General features: G+C 39.2%; 1 long non-coding RNA gene across 2 annotated transcripts in view; it reads left to right on the top strand.

Annotated features, from left to right (window-relative positions):
• The window catches only part of LOC110260376 (uncharacterized), an 878,819-nt gene that overhangs the window by 800,658 nt on the left and 58,452 nt on the right, over positions 1-19,709 (top strand). The window contains exon 7 of one of the 2 annotated variants that reach the window (XR_014844695.1): positions 10,817-13,375. The exons of the other annotated variant lie outside the window; for it this stretch is intronic. This is a non-coding gene — a long non-coding RNA (uncharacterized LOC110260376). Of the gene's footprint in view, positions 1-10,816; positions 13,376-19,709 lie in introns of those variants that run through there. 2 annotated transcript variants of the gene reach the window in all.

Here is a 19,709-nt window from a genome sequence, read left to right as displayed (position 1 = left end):
TGCTTTTGTTGATTAAGTGTGCAATAGAATTATGTCTGAAGAAATAATGTACCTACCTTAATTTTAAACATTTAATTGCTAAAACATGCAAACCATCATCATCAGAGCCTTCAGCAAGTCATAGTATTTTTTGCCAGTGGAGTATTTGAAATATTGGGAGAATTATCAAAAATGTAACGTAGAGGCATGAAGTGAGAAAATGCTGTTAAAAAACAATACCTGTAGACTTGCTGGACACAGGGTTGCCACAAACCTTTAATTTCTAAAAACCACAAAAAATATCTGCAGAGCACAGTAAAAGGAGATATGTTTATATTTATTCAATGGAATTATACACAGCAATGAAATGAACAAACTATAGGTACAAGGATAAATTTACAAACATAAAATTGAAGGGGGAGAAGCCAGACAAGAATACATTCTATATGATTTTATTTGTGCAAAATTTAGAGAATACTTAAAACTATAGTGTTCAGGAATACAGGCTTAAGAAACAGCTTCCCCTGTAAAGTATGATAATGATTACCTTTACAGGACAGTGATTAAAAGGTGGTAACACTACCAAACTTACAGAAATAAAAAGTATCTTATGGAACTACTATAAACAATTATATGTCAACAAATTAGATAATTTAGACTAAAATGTACAAATTCCTAGAAATAAAAATTCCTGAAACTGACCCAAGAAGAAATAGAAAATTTGAGTAGATCTATAAAAAATAGAATGAACTAGTAATTTTAAAACTTCCCCCAGGAGTTCCCATCCTGGCGCAGTGGTTAACGAATCCGACTAGGAACCATGAGGTTGCGGGTTCGATCCCTGGCCTTGCTCAGTGGACTAAGGATCTGGCGTTACCGTGAGCTGCGGTGTAGGTCGCAGACGCGGCTCAGATCCCGTGTTGCTGTGGCTCTGGTGTAGGCCGGCGGCTACAGTTCCAATTCAACCACATGCCATGGGAAGTGGTCCTAGAAAAGGCAAAAAGACAAAAAAAACTTCCCCAAAGCAAAGCTCAGAACCAGAAATAGTTCTCCTTCAAGTTATGGTTTAAAAAGAAGCTGATGGTCTGGACACTACGAAGACTTTGAATTTATTTTAGGAACACATATGTGCAAAATTGCCCAAGAAGGCCAGAACCAGATCAGAATCCCTTAGGCCATGGAAAGAAGTTTCATTTAGTATTCTAAATAATAGAAATCTATGAAAAGGTTTTAAAATTACCACTGATTACAATGTAGAAAATGGATTGGAGGGTAGAAAGAGCAGGAATCAGGAAGTTCCCCTGTTAAGGATTTGGCATTGCTGCAGCTGTGGCACAGATCACAACTCCAGCATGGGTTCAGTCCCTGGCCCAGGAATTTCTACATGCTGTGGGTGTGGCCAAAAAAAAAAAAAAAAAGAAAAGAAAGAAAAGCAAAAACAAAAGAGCAAAAATTAAAAAGGAGGCTATTGCAATAGGCAAGATTCAAGATTATGCGAGTTGGACTTGAGGACGGGCAGTTGTGACATAGAATGGAGTGATTTGACAAATATTTTGGAGGCAGAAAGCATTGGGCTTGGTAATGTATTGAATGTTGCTTAAAGACCAGGGAAAGGTAAGGAAAATGACTCCACGTTTTCTGGTTAGTGTAACAAGATCGATAGTTGGGAGTTCCCGTCGTGGCGCAGTGGTTAACGAATCCGACTAGGAACCATGAGGTTGCGGGTTCGGTCCCTGCCCTTGCTCAGTGGGTTAAGGATCCGGCGTTGCCGTGAGCTGTGGTGTAGGCTGCAGACGCGGCTCGGATCCCGCGTTGCTGTAGCTCTGGCGTAGGCCGGTGGCTACAGCTCCGATTCTACCCCTAGCCTGGGAACCTCCATATGCCGCAGGAGCGGCCCAAGAAATAGCAACGACAAAAGACAAAAAAAAAAAAGATTGATAGTTGATTCAACATCAAGAAAGAGAACACTGGAGGAGACGGCAGTTGGAGATGAGGGTTTGGAGAAAGACGATCAAGGTATACAAGTAAATCTACTGAATTTAAGTGCTGAAGTCGAAGCAGATATGTCAGGAGACGTGAGATGAATCTGGGGGAAGGTGAGAAAGACAGAGGCTGGAAGTCCTGTCAAGTAAGGTTAAAAGGTTTTGCTTTTTCTCTCTAGCAATTGGGTTCCATTTGGTTCTACTTACCTTAGTAGTTTGGTTCCACATCTTTCCAGTAATTTCGATTCTCTAATTGTATCTTTCCGTCCCTTAAGACCAAAGAATCTTTGAATTAGAATCGAGGTATTTGTTCCTTTTCGCTCTTAGAGTCAAAATATCCATGTGGCTTTTGTAATAGAAATGTTTCAGCAATGTGTGACAAAAATTAAAATAAAATATGGAATTCCCATTGTGCTCAGTGGTTAACAAATCCAACTAGGAACCATGGGGTTGTGGGTTCGATCCCTGCCCTTGTCGGTTAAGGATCCGGTGTTGCTGGGAGCTATGGTGTAGGTTGCAGACGTGGCTTGGATCCCGCGTTGCTGTGGCTCTGGTGTAGGCTGGCAGCTACAGCTCCAATTAGACCCCTAGCCTGGGAACCTCCATATGCCTCAGGTGTGGCCCTAGAAAAGGCAAAAAGACAAAAAAAAAATTAAATATGATACTCTAAACTCAGATGGACTTAAAAATCAAAGGGTTTACTGACTTAAATAACTGCAAAGTCAGAATGAGGCTAGATCTCAACCTCAAATCTCCAAGGATCTTCTTTCTCACATCCTCTCTACTCCGCTTCTCTGGTGGCTATGTGCCTCTGCTGCGCTGGTAGCCCTCTGAGAGTTCCAGCTTCTTCTGACAGTTTCAGCAAAATGTTTGCAGCCGTTCTAGGGGCCACATCCTCACACTCAGAGAAGCCAGAGTCTCTTCTGGTAGCTACTGTACGTCATTTCCTTTCACTGGTCTGACCTTGAATTTGTCCTTCCTTAATCTGAGCACTGCAGCAAGAGTCCAGCACAGATCTTCCTTAGTTTACGACGGGATTACATCCTACCCATCATAAATTGAAAAGATCGTAAATTGAAATGCATTTAGTATACCTCATGTAGGAAACATCATAGCTTAGCCTAGCCTTCCTTAAATACGGTCAGAAAACTTATGTAAAAAAAGTAGGCAATGGAAACTTCACTTAAATAGAGTTGGGAGCCCAGACATGGGAGGTGTCATGCCCCAAGACTCTAGTTGGGTCCAACAGGATGAAGAAAGACTCTTCTTCTTTCCTGGAAATGACTCAGCCAAAAAAAAGTCAAGGATTCTTTATTTACAAAAGCACCCCCAGCAAATGCAGACACACAACTTTATCTTCTCTATAAAAGGGTTCTACCTCCCTCGCAAGGGTGAAGGGTGGGGATGAGGGGGTGCTTGCAAGGGGTTGCAGACTCCCCATTGCAGTTCTCTGCTTACCCAAAGCTGTCTTTATTGAGAAATAGATCTGACAGTCTGTTTCAGACGAACACTTATATTAGCCTACAGTTGGGCCAAATCACCTAACATAAATCCTATTTTATAATAAAGTACTGAATATCTCATGGAACTTGAATACTATATTGAGAGTGAAAAACAAAATGATTGTACGGGTGCAGAATGGCACTAAGTTTATCGGTTATTTACCCCTTGGCACATTCCCAGCATCACCAAGACGCACCACAGGTGTACGACTGGCCTGGGAAAAGATGAAAATTCACCATTCCAAATATGGTTTCTATGGACTTGCATAGCTTTTGCAGCATCATAAAATCGAAAAACCTTGTCCAACCGTTGTAAGTGGAGGACTGTCTGTACTCTGATCTTAGACAACAAAGACACACGCATGAAGCAAGATGTACACTCAGTCTCATCCAGATTGTGTGGCTGGGAAAGTGGAAGGAGCAGATTTCCTCCCCAAAATGTAAAGATGTTCTTGGTTTAAAGAAAACTGGGAGAAATGGAGACTAGATTTGAGGAAAGTTCACCAAAAAGATCCTTCAATACAGTTCTAGGCACTATTCTATCATTTTATAATAGACCGGATATCTCAAAAATTACTTGAGACTGTTTTCACCTTTGCATCAGTAAAAAAATAACAAAGGCTTCCAAACAAACAAACAAACAAAAAGTAGTGTATTTATTTTCCTCTCCTTCATGATGGAGCCAGATCTTGAAATTGTGGTGGTGAATATTCCCATGAAAATTCACTACACTGATCTATCGTCTTTTCCCATCTTCCATTCACATTCCTTGCAGATCTTAGTAAAGGCGTTTGCAGAAGCACCCATGTCAATCAAAAAACAAAAACTACGGTGTTGGACACTATAAAAAAACCTCAACGCCTGGATGAATGAATAACGTTTAAAGTTGCTTGTCTTTATGCAGCCAGTATCCTGCAGGTATTTTAAGGAAATAGTGTTGCTAAGATAGCCACATTAAAAACATTCGTGAAAATATGGTGATCTATTGTATTCGCCTGTGAAAAGATAGGGGAGTTTCCCATTTTTTAATTAGCAAAATATTATTAGTAGAATAAAGCTACCTCCAAATAAATACATTAATGAAATTGCCTTATGGTTTAAAATAAAAGGGGAGAGGAATACAATTATGATTCCCAGCCTTATTTTGGTTTTGTCTCTTCAAATGTAAAAATATGCAAACACAGAAAATCCTGTGTTTGTAAAACTACGGGCTATAAAAAATAGGCTTTATGTTTAAATATTATTGCAATCAAGTTTGTCATTAATATTTACATAAAAATATTCAGTCATGTTGTTGACAAAAATATGATATCAAAAGCATTACATGCTAATCTTCAAATTTGTATTTATATGTGAGGTACTAAATCAAAGAGGATTAAGAGTAATGGACATCAAGTAAATAGTCTGTAAAACTCTGCTTCAAATCTAGAATATGACACAGGTATATTATAAATGATATTATATATGATTTAATCAATGAATTTAATTTTTTAAATGGCTCACTTAAAAGGAATTTTATTATTCTTTCAAAAGTTATAACTAAATACTACAACCTTTTCCCCCGATTTGTTTAAGGGTATTTCAGACTCATTTTCCCCATGCTTTAGAGGAAAAAAACATTACACCTGGGGGTTAAAGAATTCCACCTATTCCAACTCTGTTTTAAAATTACTTGGTTTGAGCTATGAAATGTTATTGATTCTTTGAACAATAGTATTCCCTCCAAGGTCTGAGTAAATGTTATCCACCAAGGCTCTGCATTTGTAACATAGAAAAACCAGTTCAGAAAAAAATAATAACAAAATATTACATTAGTAAATATTATTAGGCCATCCTAATATTTGGGTTCATATGACCAAGTAAACAAATAATTGACTAAAATGTGTACCTTTCCCTCTTCTGAAACATAATTTTTTTTTAATAATTCCTCCAAAACATTTTAAACTGCTGCTATCACAGTTAGCTCTTTAATCAACATAGAATTAATTACAGTCTTTGGTTCGAGACGGGGATTCTCAATTTTCTTCTCTATACTGATGACCAAAGGTCTGAATACTATTTAATCCCTAGGCCATCCTTCTCCATTGCGAGACCATGCTGCCTCTGCCATGGAGAAGGTTTCCATTCATGCGCTGATCTATTTCAAGTGTCTGTTCAGTTCCTCGGGTCTATCTTTCCTAGAACAATGCACACTGCCTTTAGTGTTTATAGCTTTATGTCATTTACAGTTTATACTAAGTATTTGTATATGGAAGGAGGTCTCCTTAGATTGTGTTTCTTAAAAATTATCGGGGCTATTTTAGCCTTTAAACTTCCATGTGTATTTATTTTTTATAATCATCTTGCCAAGTTCATGTAGATTTTTTTAAAAAAGCCAAGATTTTGATGGCAATTTTGCCTTATTTCACTGGCTCAGATATCTAGGTTTGATGGGGGTGGGGAGGGTGAGGCTTAGATGTTAACTATTGATTTATTTTCTTTAATCATGGAGGATGACAGGTTTTTAATTTCTTGAATCACTATTGGCTAGTTACATTTCCCTAGAAAATCAAACATTTTGTCTTAAGTTTTCAAATGGAATGACTTGTTTATAATATCTTCTTTTAAAAAATATCTGCTCTTTCTGTTTATAGTGTTAGGACTCTTCTCACTGATAATATTCTTCTGTGATGGAGTCTCTCTCTCTTTCTTTTTCTTTTTTTTTCCTTGCTCAGTCTTGCCGGGGGTGCCTATTTTATTAGACTTTTCAAAAAGTGAGTGTTAGTCTCTGCAGAGCCTCTCTATTTTATCTTTTATTTTCTATTTAATTAATTTCTCCTGTTATTGTTATTATTTCATTCTTTCAACTTACTTTGATTTTCTTCCGTTGTTTTCAGCTGCTTGAAGTTGAAAACTTAGGATCTTCATTTTCAAACTTCATAAGTAATAAAAGTGTTAAAATTATTTTAAATAATACTTTCCTACATCTCCTAAATTTTATTTATTTATTTATTTATTGTCTTTTTGTCTCTTTAGGGCCACACCCATAGCATATGGAGGCTCCCAGGCTAGGGGTCGAATCAGAGCTGTGGGCACTGGCCTGTGCCAGAGCTACAACAACGCCAGATCCGAGCTGCGTCTGTGACCTACACCACAGCTCACAGAAACGCTGGATCCTTAACCCACTGAGCGAGGCCAGGGATTGAATCTGCATCTTCTTGGATGCTAATCAGGTTCATTAACCTCTGAGCCATGACGAGAACTCTGTAATTTTAAAATGGATTTTTTTTTTTTTTTTACCAATTTTTAGTTCTAAATATTTTCTAATGTTCATCATTATTCCTGTTTGGAACCAAAGATTATTTGGAAGTGTCTTTCATTATAATTTCCAAATGGATTTTAAAATAGGCTTTTTAAATGACTTCTACATTTAATATATTTCAAACAGAAAAGATCATCTGTTTAACAAGAATCCTTTGATTTTTTTTAAGAACCTGCTCCATGACGTAGAATGTGGACGTTTCTTATACGTGTTCCAAGGGTATTTGTGAAGATTGTACCTTCTCTAACTGTTGGATGTAGAGCTGTTACCGGGTTGAAGCTGGTACAGCTCACTGCATGACGGGCCAGTATATCACAATGCAAGCTGTTGGGATAAGGAAGAGTGACTATTTAGAAAGTCAGCAGACAGAGATGGTGGACTTGTGTCCCAAAGACCCGTCTTGCCCAGGTTTGGATGCTAGTTTCTTTAATAGAAAAAAGAGAGGGGAGGGGAGGAGGTAAAATTAAAAAGGCAAGAAGCTCTTGTGGATATATGTGCCAGACTCCAGAGGGGATGTGGTTTTTCGGGGGTTTTTGTTTGTTTTTTGTCTTTTTGCCATTTCTTGAGCCGCTCCCTCGGCACATGGAGGTTCCCAGGCTAGGGGTCTAATCAGAGCTGTAGCACCAGCCTATACCAGAGCCACAGCAATGCAGGATCCAAGCCACGTCTGCGACCTACACCGAAGCTCACGGCAACGCCAGATCCCCAACCCACTGATCGAGGCCAGGGATCCAGTACAGAGTCAGACTTGTTCTTCCTTATTGCAGAGCTGTCATGTGCCCATTACATCAGACTTGCTCACTGTGTTGTTCAAATCCTCTATGTCCTTACTAAGTGCTTTTGTCTGCAGTTTCCATCGAGCATCACAAATGAGTTAAAGACTTCCTATAATGAGGGAGTTCCTGTTGTGGCACAGCAGAAACAAATCCAACTAGTATCCATGAGGATGCGGGTTCGATCCGATTCACCCCCTAACCTGGGAACTTCCATGTGCTGTGGGTGCAGCCCTAAAAAGCAAAAAAATTTTAAAAAAAGAAAAAAAGAAACTTCCTATAGTGAATGTTACTTTAGTAATTCCTCTTTAAAACTTTGTCATTTTTACTATATATTTTAAAATATCTGTCAATTTTACAGTACATATTAAAAATATCTTAGGAGTTCCTATTGTGGCTCAGTGGTTAACGAATCCGACTAGGAACCATGAGGTTGTGGGTTCGATCCCTGGCCTTGCTCAGTGAGTTAAGGATCCGGTGTTGCCATGAGCTGTGGTGTAGGTTGCATCCTGAGTTGCTGTGGCTGTGGTGTAGGCCGGTGGCTACAGCTCCGATTTGACTCCTAGCCTGGGAACCTCCATATGCCGCAGGAGCGGCCCAAGAAATGGCAAAAAGACAAAAAGACAAAAAAAAAAAAAAAAAATTTACACATATATGTATATGATGATTATGGTTTCGGGTGCTTATAAACTTAGATTTTCTTCATCTTTCTGTAGAAATTGTACCTTATACCATTGGCTATTGATATTATTTACCCCCCAAGTATTTTTACTTTAAATTCAATTTTGCCTGGTAGAGAGCAAGCTGGATAGCTTTACTGACCTACACCAGATTATTTTGTTTGGTATTTGCCTAACATTTATCCTTTACCTTTTCACCAGTATGCATCTAAAATGTTTCACGTTGAATTTTGAAAAGAACATATATATTTATCCAAACTGGAAACCATTCTTATTTTGACCTGCATATTTACCCAGCTGACATTCATTGTGCTCGCTATTATATTTTGAGTTAGTTCTACTGCTTTATGCTATATATTTATCCTATTTTTTCTATGCTTCTTATTCTTTTCTCCTTTCCTGTTTGCTCTTGAATCGATTGGGCATTTCACCTTCCATTTTCCCTCCACCAATGCCTAGAAAGTTGGCCGTATTTAAGTAAGTTTAAATTATCTGTTGTAATTAACCCCCATATATTAGTGGCTTAATATAATACAGCTTACCAGGAGCTGGACCCAGTAACTAGTAGGCGCATGCAAATGGCAATTGATAAACTGCTAAAGGTTGAGTGTGGACTAGTTGCAGTTAAAAATTCCTAAAGGCCCAGTCATAGGAATGTCTCTGAAATTTCATGAGTTCTACTTTTGGGAGTCATATCAGAGGGAAAATCCCCTCCTGTTTTGGGAAGAGAGAGGGGAAAGTAACTATTTTGAACACACCCAGAGTGCTCTGTTTTTGTAAGGAAGCCCTGCCCTGGAGGGAAACTTCCCTGCCAGGAACAAACAAGGACATTACATAATGATAAATGGGTCAATTTTCTAAGAAGACATGACAGTTAGGAATGTGGGCATGCATTTGCATATGTATGGGCTTGCATGCATGTGTGTGTGTGTGTGTGTGTGTGTGCAGCTACCAATGTGTTACGTTTATAGGTATGTGTGTGTACACGACGTATCAATACTTGGTTGTCTGTCTCAGTTGTAACCTAATGCAGGACCTTCATAATGAGGGAGACTGGGGGAAGGTGGGGAAGAATAGAGTTCACAAGGGGAACTGCCCGATTTCTCTGTAAACCGAAACCTCTCCTAAAATACAAAGTCTATTTAAAAACAGATTCTTAGCTCTCAGGTCTTCTAAAATCAAATTACAGGCTGGATTTGGAGGGCAGGCCTCCGTTTCTTGACCTCTGATCTAAAAAACCTTCATTCTGGGGTCTAGTTCCATCTATGTAGTCTTTTGGAAATATCTTTGGTGAAATACAACCACCTCTGTTGGTGGTAAACTCGCATTTTCGTTCTTCCGAAAACATCTTCATTTTATTCTTTTTTTTTGAATAATAGTTTAGCTGAGAATTCAATTTTAGGTTGCCAGCAAGTTCTCCAAGCATTTCAAAGACATTGTATTTCTGTTCTTCCTGGCTCTTGAGAGATCTGCTCTGGTTTTCCTCTCTCTCTGACCGCCTGTACCACTTCCCATTTATCTCTGGTGCTCTGCAGTGTCTGGGATATGCCCAGTTGTGCATTAATAAATGGATTTCTTATTGCTTCTGTTTGAGATTTGGGGAGGATTCTTGACTGTGAATTTTTTTTTATCTTTTAATAATTCTGGAAAATTCTCAGCCATTATCTCTTGGAATACTTCCTCTATCCCATTTTCTCTATTACTTTGGATTCCTTTTAAATACATTTAAAATTTTTCACTCTAACTTTTTTGTATTTTTCTACCATGAATTTCTTCTGCATTGCATTTTGTATAATTTTTTAATATTTATTTGATTTCACCAAATGTCTCTGTAGCCCTCTCTAGTTTATTTAACTCATCTGCTTGGATTTTGATGTCTCGATTTTTTTTTCCCCCAAAGATCTATTCAGTTTATTTTATTTATTGGGCATTTTCTTAATGATACCACACTATTATTTTAAATATTAAATACACACACACACACACATATGTATTTAGGGCTTCACCTGTGGCACATGGAAGTTCCCAGGTCGAATCAGAGCTGAAGCTGCCAGCCTATGCAACAGCCACAGCAACACCAGATCCGAGCCATGGCTATAAACTACACTGCAGCTCATAGCAACGCTGGATCCTCAACCTACTGAGCAGGACCACGGATCAAACCCACATCTTCATGGATACTAGTAGGATTCTTTATTTATTTTTTTATTTTAGGGCTACACCTGCAGCATATGGAATTCCCAGCCTAGGGGTCAAATGGGAGCTGCAGCTGCATGCCTACACCACAGCCACAGCAACGTGAAATCTGAGCCGTGTCTGCAACCTACACTACAGCTCATGGCAATGCCGAATCCTTAACCCACTGAGCGAAGCCAGAGATGGAACCCACGTCCTTGTGGATACTAGTTGGGTTCATTACCACTGACCCACAATGGGAACTCCTATTTTAACTATTTTTATCACAGCCTTTATTTCATTAAACGTTCTTAGCAGTCAAGTCCTGATAATCCTGCTCACAACCCTCTGACATGCACCTCTACAAGGCAGAGTCTGTTACTGGGTGCCTGCAGTTCTCTGATTAATGTTCTCTTGACCCCAGGAGTGCACTCAGCCCATGCAAAAAGCAAAAGATAGGAGAGTCAATGGTCCCAGAAACATCTTTCATCTCATGATGAAGAGGAAGTTGGTGACTACATACCTTCAGCTTCCTTGTCTCTCAGTTGGGATGATTCTGAGGTATGTTCTACACTTTCTAGCAGAGTTCCTGGTGACACTGGAGCTACTGGTCCAAAGTGGAAACCGGTTTAGTAACCTTGCCCACTGCTTCCTTTCCTCTCTCCATCTAATCTTCCCAGTCCTCTACTGGTATATCCTGGGGCTGTCACTACATGAACTACTTTCATTTGAGTCCTTCTCATAGAGTCTGCTTCTGGGGGAAACTCAAAATTCTATTGTAAATTCACCTTTTAATATGCTCATTCTGAAGGCCACATCTACTGGGTTGTCTCATTTTTGTTTTTCCCTCCTAATCCATGCTTTTTGTTAGCTTATTTTCTCTCTCTCTCTTCCTCTCTTGTGTGTGTGCATTTTGCTTGTTATTTTTTGCCTTGTAACTTTATGTCTTGCATGGTTTATCTTTGAGAATCTTACAATATATAGGTTATGGGTTCTTTTTTTAAAAGGTTTGTTCTTTGCCTCCATTAGGTTTTTCAGAGTGTTATGAATCAAAAGTCAAATTATAATCATTTTTTAAATCCAATTTCCCAAACGATGAAGCATGTTGATTCATCTGAGTCCAGAAGTGGATGAGTCCAGGACATTTCTTTGAGTGCTGCTGGGTTGGCCCTGGTCTCTGGAACTCCTGCAGCTCTCATGGAAAGTACAAGAACCATTAACAAAAGATTGGGTGGTGGCAACTCTAGCTGATACAATAGAGGCAACAGAGGGTGTCGCCATGAGGAAACAACTAAGGGCTACAGAGATGCGAAAGGCCAATCAGATCTGAGAAGGCACACAAATTGTGTGCATTGGGTCTTAGATACAAATTGTTAGACAAAAAATTTCTTTGACCTTGAATCCAGGTTAACATAGACAATTATTTTTTTCTAGCTCACCTTTTCACTGAGGGTAAAGCACTCACATACCTTTTTTTTATTAGGGGTCTCAGTTCCAAGCCTGAGTCTTGCACAAGCCTAGAACATTTTCTCCACTAGAAGTTGGGTCATTATAACCCAATTTTGGCCTATCTGCAGCCTTAGCATTAACATTAGCCTCTAATTGTGTCTTTCAGCTTTGCTTTCACTTTTTATTTCTGGTGATTTCTATTAATTTCTCAGACATTTCTCTCTGCATTCAAAAGGGCTTTTAGCTAGAAATTTCAGCTGTGGTACTGTGAGCCTTTCAGTTTTCTATCACATTGTCAAGAAATGATAAGTATCTTTTCTTTTGAAGAAGCATTTATTTGCAGCTCAGCAAATCTTTGGGTTATATTTGTTTTACTTCTGTTAAATTAAATTAAAATTAAATTCCATGTAGGTTATTAAAATGGACATTAATTATCACTGGTTACTCCCATTTTCTTTTTAGATTTTTGCATTTTACAAATCTTTACTGTTACAAACTTATCTTCATTTATAATCCAAAAAGCTATTGAAACTATACATAAACATACAAATGTATACATTCATATTGCTTAGGACCAATAAGCCAAATTTAGGTGAATAATGGTTACTTTTATCAGAAGTGTTGATCTACATCAATGATTCTCAACCTTGGCCACACAGTATAATCAACTGTAAGACTTTTTAAGAAATAATGCCGGGGAGTCTGATTATATTGGTGTGAGGTGAAGCCCATGTGTGGATAGTTTCATGAGCTCCTCGGGCGCTTCTGATGAGCTGTTATGGCTGAAAATCACCGTATAGACCTATTTAGAGAATGACTCCCCTTATGGAGAGAGAGGTGACCAGACTTAGAAAGGGCAGGGGTTCAAGTATGGTGGAGAATGTCTGCCACTCCAATGGGTACGTGTGTGTGGAACACGGGATCCAGTGCTCTTTTATCTCTGCAGTGGTGGCTCTGTTCTCCTAAATAGGACCTCCAGTCTGAACTTGGGCATCCACTCCGTCCTGCTCTAGCACAACCTACGTTCTGTGTCCCAGTTCAAGAGATCCGTCTCCTTTCTTGCCCTCGTATCTTAACCTCTACCTTAACCTCCTATTCCAGGAAATTGGTTTCTATTATCGTCTCTTCGGGTCACTTTCCTGCCTTTATTAAGGTTTTCATTGGAGATCTTTTGTATTGGGGCTGTTTTCCTCTTGTGGGAACCCTTGAAGATTCGAAGAGTGTAGTCATGAAAAGCTGTCAATTCTGAAGCCCAGTCAACCCGAGTTGACATCTCAGTTCTGCCACATGCAAAAACCTTAAGCAAAAAATGTGACTTCTCTAAGTCTTTGTCCAGAAAATGGCTATGGTAATAGTGCTAATGTGATAATGAATTAGCAGACAGTGAACTCATAATATCATTGCTGATAATGTTATTATTATTATTTAGGCTCCCTGGCAGAAATTCGATTTCCCCTCCTGCCCCACCTCAGCCAGGGTAACTTTCAGGCCAGTCATTGCATATGGCCTGGTTCAAGACACCCAGACACCACCCTCCCTCTGCCTTCTCTGGAACCCCTGGGTACTCCCTGACTTAGAGACCTCATTCATTTCTTCAGTCAGTGTTTACTGAGGGCCTCCTATGTTCTGGGACCTTTGCTGAGGCTGGGAACACATGGAGGAACAGAAACCATCACTGGAATGTCACTTTCACTGTATGTTCTGTAATAACAAACAGAAGTAGGTGAATTTCTAAAACATCCTCCAGCTGCTGCTGAGTGATGCCTGCTCACTTCCTTTCTCACCACACACACACACACATACACACACACACAGAGTGGTCTAGCTGGACACTTCTTTCCATTTTCTTTGCTAACACAACTCCCAAATGCTGATTTAACTGTGGTGAACAAACCATTCCTTACCTCCCCACCAGGCCTTTTGAACCTCCTCTAAGTTTCTACACATACAATGGACATGATATCAAACATACGATAATATGCTCACATCCCACTATAAATGTGTGATATATTCCATATAAATTGGGCTGAGCTGAAGTTGGAGCCAAAACTGTTTCTTCAGGTCTCAAATAGATAATAGTTCTTGCATTTTTATACACCCTAGACCCTGGGCCTTCACGTCATTTTCTTCACCCCACCCACATCATCTTTCACTTTGCCTCTGTTCTGACCTGGCTCTCTGGACAACAGGGGGAAGGAAGAAATGAGTGGACAAGATTTTAACATAGAAACCAGCAAGATTCAAATTGTGCTTCTTTTGCAGTTTTATCCAAGTCCCTGATATAAAGTGCCTACATGAAAAATCCATATGTATTTAGAAGGGAGAACACTGCATCCCCTTAAAGGAAGCCTACCTAATAGGGGCAATTTTTGGCATTTCTACAGTGTTTGGTATATTGCCCAAACATCCTCAATTTCTTTCACTCACCCCTTAAGTCTTATAAACTAAGTATAATCATAATCCCATATTATAGATGGCAGATTGAAAATCAGAAAAGGACTATAGTTTGCCCAGGGTAACACAGAGAGGAAAAGAAAGAGCCAGGACTGGGATGCACACGGGATGTCCTGATGTACCAATTTTTTTCTTCCAGTTTCGAGATACAGTTGACATGTAGCACTGTATGAGTTTAAGGTATACAATATAGTGATTTGACTCACACCATGGAATGATTATCACAACAGGTTTAGTGACATTCATCATCTCATACAGATAACCAAATTAAAGAAGTAGAAAATAATTCCAGGATTCACTCCCTTAACAACCTTCATATGTAACATCCAGCAGTCTTAGTTATATTTATCATGTTGCACCTTACAGCCTGAGTACTTATGTATCTTGTAATTGGAAGTGTGTATGTACCTTTTGACTCCTTCATCCGGTTCCTCCTCCCACTATCCTCCTGCCCCTGATAACTACAAATCTGATCTCTTTTTCTAAAAGTTTGTTTGTTTTTGTGGTATAATTGACCTACAACAATATCAGTTCCTGTTGCACAATGTAGTGATGCAATATTTCTATTCATTTCAAAAAGTTTGCCACGAGAAGTCCAGTAGTGGTGTGTCACCACACAAAGGTATTGCATCGTTGTTGACTATATTTCTCACGTTGCACATTTCATCCCTGTGACTCACTTGTTTTGCAACTGGAAGTTTGTACCTCTTAATCTCCCTTGCCTGCTTCTCACCTCCTCCCACCCCCACTCCTCCGGCAACCACCTGTTTGTTCTCTGCATCTATAACTCTCAGTTTTGTTATGTTTGTCTATTCGTTTCGGTTTCTTAGATTCAAAGTATAAGTGAAATCATACGGTATTTGTCTTTGATTTATTTCACTTAGCATAGACTCTTCTGCATGCATCCAGATTCTTTATTCTGCAGCCAAATTCCTGTGTAGCGATCCCCCAGATGGAGGAGGTCATCCCCCCCTCGGTGACACTAGGGACATGCACATGGAACTCTCAGAATGCCACCTCTGCCTCCTTTGAGCTTTTCAAATCTACCCCGAAAATGCAGGCGTCTGTTGATTCTAAGCCTTCAGTGGATGGAACTGCACACACATATGCCTATTTAGCACCAGGACATTCTTTTACTGTTGCTCCCCTGTCTTTAGCAGCAATCCAAGTACAAGGACCTCTAATCCCATTTCAAATTTTCACTGCATCAAGGTCAGCCTCTCTCTCTCTTTTTTTTTTTTTTTTTAACCAGTCGTAAATACATTCTGCACAGTTTTAAACCAAATAATATCCATCCATACAGCCATACAGACTGGGTCTGACTTGAACATTATTGCTTTTTTTTTTTTTTTTTTAGGTCCATAACTGTCTTAAATTACTGTTCCCTCCAGCATCAGCAATGCTGTAAAATTTTCAGGGACAAGACTTTACTGCCTACCACCACTTCCTGCTTTATTGTCAGTAGCAATTTCAGTTCATTTCATTTCTGTGTCACTGTCACTCCAACTTCTTTCTAGCTTCAGCTCTGTGTGGTATCTTGAAGTTCAGAGTTAATGTAGAAACCTTTGCTTTAATAGAAAAATAATGTTTTTTGACTTTGTCTCTCACATTATTAGAGAACCAGGCAAAGCCAGTCCCCAAATTCAGCAAAAATAAAATTCTTTTCAAATGCCAAGGGGCTCTTCTCTGTCTCTGTGTGAGTTATAGTGAGGGAAGGATTATCATCTACCTACAACAAGTAAGAAAATGGAATATTTTTGGAAATACATGGACAAGTTTTTTTGAGACCTAGCTTCAGTTTCCTGTCTTATCATTGATTGGATAGACCTATGACTTCAGGTAAAGGTCTTTCTCTTTCTAAGCTTCTCCCTCCCTCCTCCTCTCACACCCGTGTAAAAAATTGAGATATAGCTATTGCCATTTATTTTCCGCTCAGGGATGCTTTAAGTTTGAGCCCAATGGAAAAAAAACACAGTACAAATTGTTACTGCTGACAATGGATCTGATCTTGTATCGAGCTGAGATGAACAAAATGCTCTCTGGGGAACAGACAGGTTCACCTATGTGAGGTAAATGAATTTCTCTGTGGCTCTAGGGAATGGTGAGATTGCTGTGTGGTATACCTATGCCTCCAAAAGTTTATTATCTTCAGCCCATTTGTGGATAACTTGCCTGACTTGATATAGAACCCAGTCAATAATAATGTCTTTTTGGATTTACACAGAGAAATTGGATAATAGGTGTAGTCCTTTGTTTTTACTTTGGTATCAATAAATATCTCGTATCAGAGTCATAGAAGAAAAGGTGGCCATTTCTTAGAGCCAACATCTGCCCCTACCTGGCTCCCCAGCCCAGTCTAGGTTTGTGGGAGGACAGTACCTGAGTCGGCACCTACAATCGAAAATAAGGGGTGAAGAGGAAGGAAACAGAAGGCAGGAAAAAAAAACCCATACATTTCAATGGTAGAATTTCCCCATCTCCAGGTATCTGTTCCTTGCTTTCTCTTGTAGGGGAAATGCACTGGGAAGAAGGAAATCAATCACAAAGAACTTGGGGGAAGGTAAGAGATTTATAAAATTGTAGTTGTTTCTGAGCAACTGATAGAGTTTCTGGAAATAAACCATAGAAACAATGAGTCACATGACCTATGGTCTACACCATGTCATACTTGAGTCACTGACATAGAACTGGATGAGTCAATCCAGGTTAGAAATAGGGTCTTTCCTGGAAAATCCAGCTGTTTGATTTCATTACCTCTGACCTGTATCTGAGAATGAATACATATCACTCCCTGTTTCTACTTCTCTTTTTCATGTAGCAAATATATTAATCAAATAATTACATTTGATTTGATAATTAAATTATTATCAATTACATTATGATAGTAATAAACCTGGCACTATCTCAAGCACTTGGAAAATTGCAGATTAGTCATTGGTAGAATGACTTTTACTGCCAGTTACCTGAGTCTTCAAAATTGTCCATTCTTTATTTAACCTATAGGGAAAGAGCTTCCCCTTTCCAGACTCTGTCATTTCCATAGTAAAACTGAAAATCTGAGAAAGCATGGCAGCATTTTTTTCTTTAATCCTAAAGATGTTACTTTGTTTTTTATTCTCAATATATGTTGAAATTGTTGACTTTCCCACTTCCTATCGCATTCATTTCAGAAGGGTACCATGCTCAGATGATACAGAAACTTATACCAGTAGAAGTCTTTACCTTAAACAGATTTAAATGTTCTTTTATTATTTTACAGTCTTAGCTTTAAAATATATTGTGAATAGAAAAAAGTAGCAGCTACTGAACACTTGGAATTATATTTTTCTATCAATAATACTCTGTACTCATGGTAAACAAGCATGAACAGTGATGGGGACTTATCAACCAAGATTTTTTTGTCTAAGAGTAACGTGAAATTCCAACTAAAGTTATTTAAGTTACAGAAAATTAATGACATCACTTAACAAATATTTGGCAGTAGGCAGTTCCAGACTTAATTTAGCAATTCAATGATGTCAGTTTTCTCTCTGATTCCATGGGATTTTTCTCTTGGTCACTATATGACTACAATGGCTCCAAGTATCACATCCTTCCGTGACAATATTTAAAGATAATAAACACAAGTTTTATCCCTTTTTAAGGACAAGGAAAACATTCCAAGGTGCTCCCAGAACTCTTCTATTTCATTGACTAGAGTGTTTTCACGTGTTCATGTCTTTTGCTGACATGGGAATGAAATCATCATGATTGGCTCAACATTCATCCCTCTGAGTTTGGAAGTGACCAATGAAGCTCTTGAGAACTTAATGCTTGAAAAAAAATCAGAATTCTATTAGGAAGAATGGAAGTGGAAGCTATTTACCAAAGGTGTGGGTCTGGTTGAAGGAAAGCATCACGAGATAGGGCAATTCTCAGTCTAAGACTAGTGCAAGCTCTTACCTACACTCCCAGCCTTAGCAAAGACACACCCAAGCTTGACACAGATCTAGCAGAGCCTCTCATAGCTGCATGCATCATGTGGACTTAGACATTAAGCATCTAAATAATACCACAAATGAATTCAAGAGTTAAGACGTTTGTTTTTGCAGCTGCAAAATAAGACTCTGAGACTCTTAGGCAACATTTATCTGAGGCTGGAAGCAGACAAGGACACGTATGTATGAGAATGATGGTCCCACTATCCTGGTGAGTGGCTGCTCAGTGTGAGATTTCATTTTTATTTAGAAATATAATATGACATTTCTTATACCTAAGTGTGTTAGAGAGAAGATCAGTATCCTCACTACTTAGATCGTCTGCTTTATCATATCAACTTTGTGAAGGAAGAATTACTATCTCTCTCTTATCAATAATGAAAGCAAGTTTAAAGAGGTCCCATAACCTGACTCTGATCATCCCACCAATAACCAGGTGAATGTGACTTGACCTTGGAACAACGTGCTCCAGAGCCTCTGCTCTCAGTCACTTGCCCATTTTACACAGAATTGACCAGGATGGAAGTGTGGTCGTCTGATCCAAGCATCATGGAGCACTCTGCACAACACTCCAGCTAATTCCACTGGGTAACATTTGCTGCTACTGTGCTTTACATACATAGAAACAGAACAGAGTTTATAACCACCATCCCAACTGAGGCTTATATTTGATTCCTGCAAGGTAACCAAAATATTAATCTGACACCACTACCCATAGCCATTTTATAGATGAGGAAACCAAAATTTTTTTAAAAAGGAGGGAAGCAAGGAAGGAGAAGAAAGTACAGGACAAGAACCAAAACTCTTTGACTCCCAGATCAGCACTCTAGCCCCGCTCTGCTTCAAACACATTTTGAAAATCAAAATTCGAAACCTTGGTATCTTCTTTCCAGAGCACAAACGGTGACCCCGTGTGTGTGCGATGAGACTGAAAAGGCAAAGAGCTCTGTCGGCGTCAGAGTGAGGATGCCAGCAGCCTGCTAAGGGAAGCCGCAGAGGGTGGGAAGATGTCAGACAAGGATCAGCAACTCTTTGAGGACCACGTACCTTTTCAATATGGATCAAAATCCTTAGGACAAACTGCTCTTACGCCGCGTCTGTCATGTCAGCCCCCTCAATTCCATCAACAGTATCAACGGCTCGCAAGTCTTCCAGCCCCTACTGGGACTCTAACTCCAGCCCTAATGCTACATCTGTAATGTAAGACTTTTCTTCTGGGCCCTGTTATGACAGTCTGGAAACCCTTTTCGTCTCGCCCTCTCTGTTCTGTCTCTTCTGGGATTACTGATCTTGACTGATACCATTGTGAGTCCCTCAGTTTCCTAAGAACAAGATTTGAGCCATCATCCTTGCGACTTACTTCCCATGACTCCTGCGAGCCATTCTCAGCTCTGTTCTATCTTTGAAGTGACCTTTACACCAGACTCTTCTTATCCT

The sequence above is a fragment of the Sus scrofa genome, chromosome 4 (assembly GCF_054392235.1).
Source record: "Sus scrofa isolate SSC_HxYL_T2T_F1_AM1 chromosome 4, Sscrofa_HxYL_maternal_Yorkshire_Landrace_v2.0, whole genome shotgun sequence".
Taxonomy (NCBI): Eukaryota; Metazoa; Chordata; class Mammalia; order Artiodactyla; family Suidae; genus Sus; species Sus scrofa.
The sequence above is the reverse complement of the archived record's forward strand: the minus strand, read 5'-3'. Positions and strand labels throughout refer to the sequence as shown.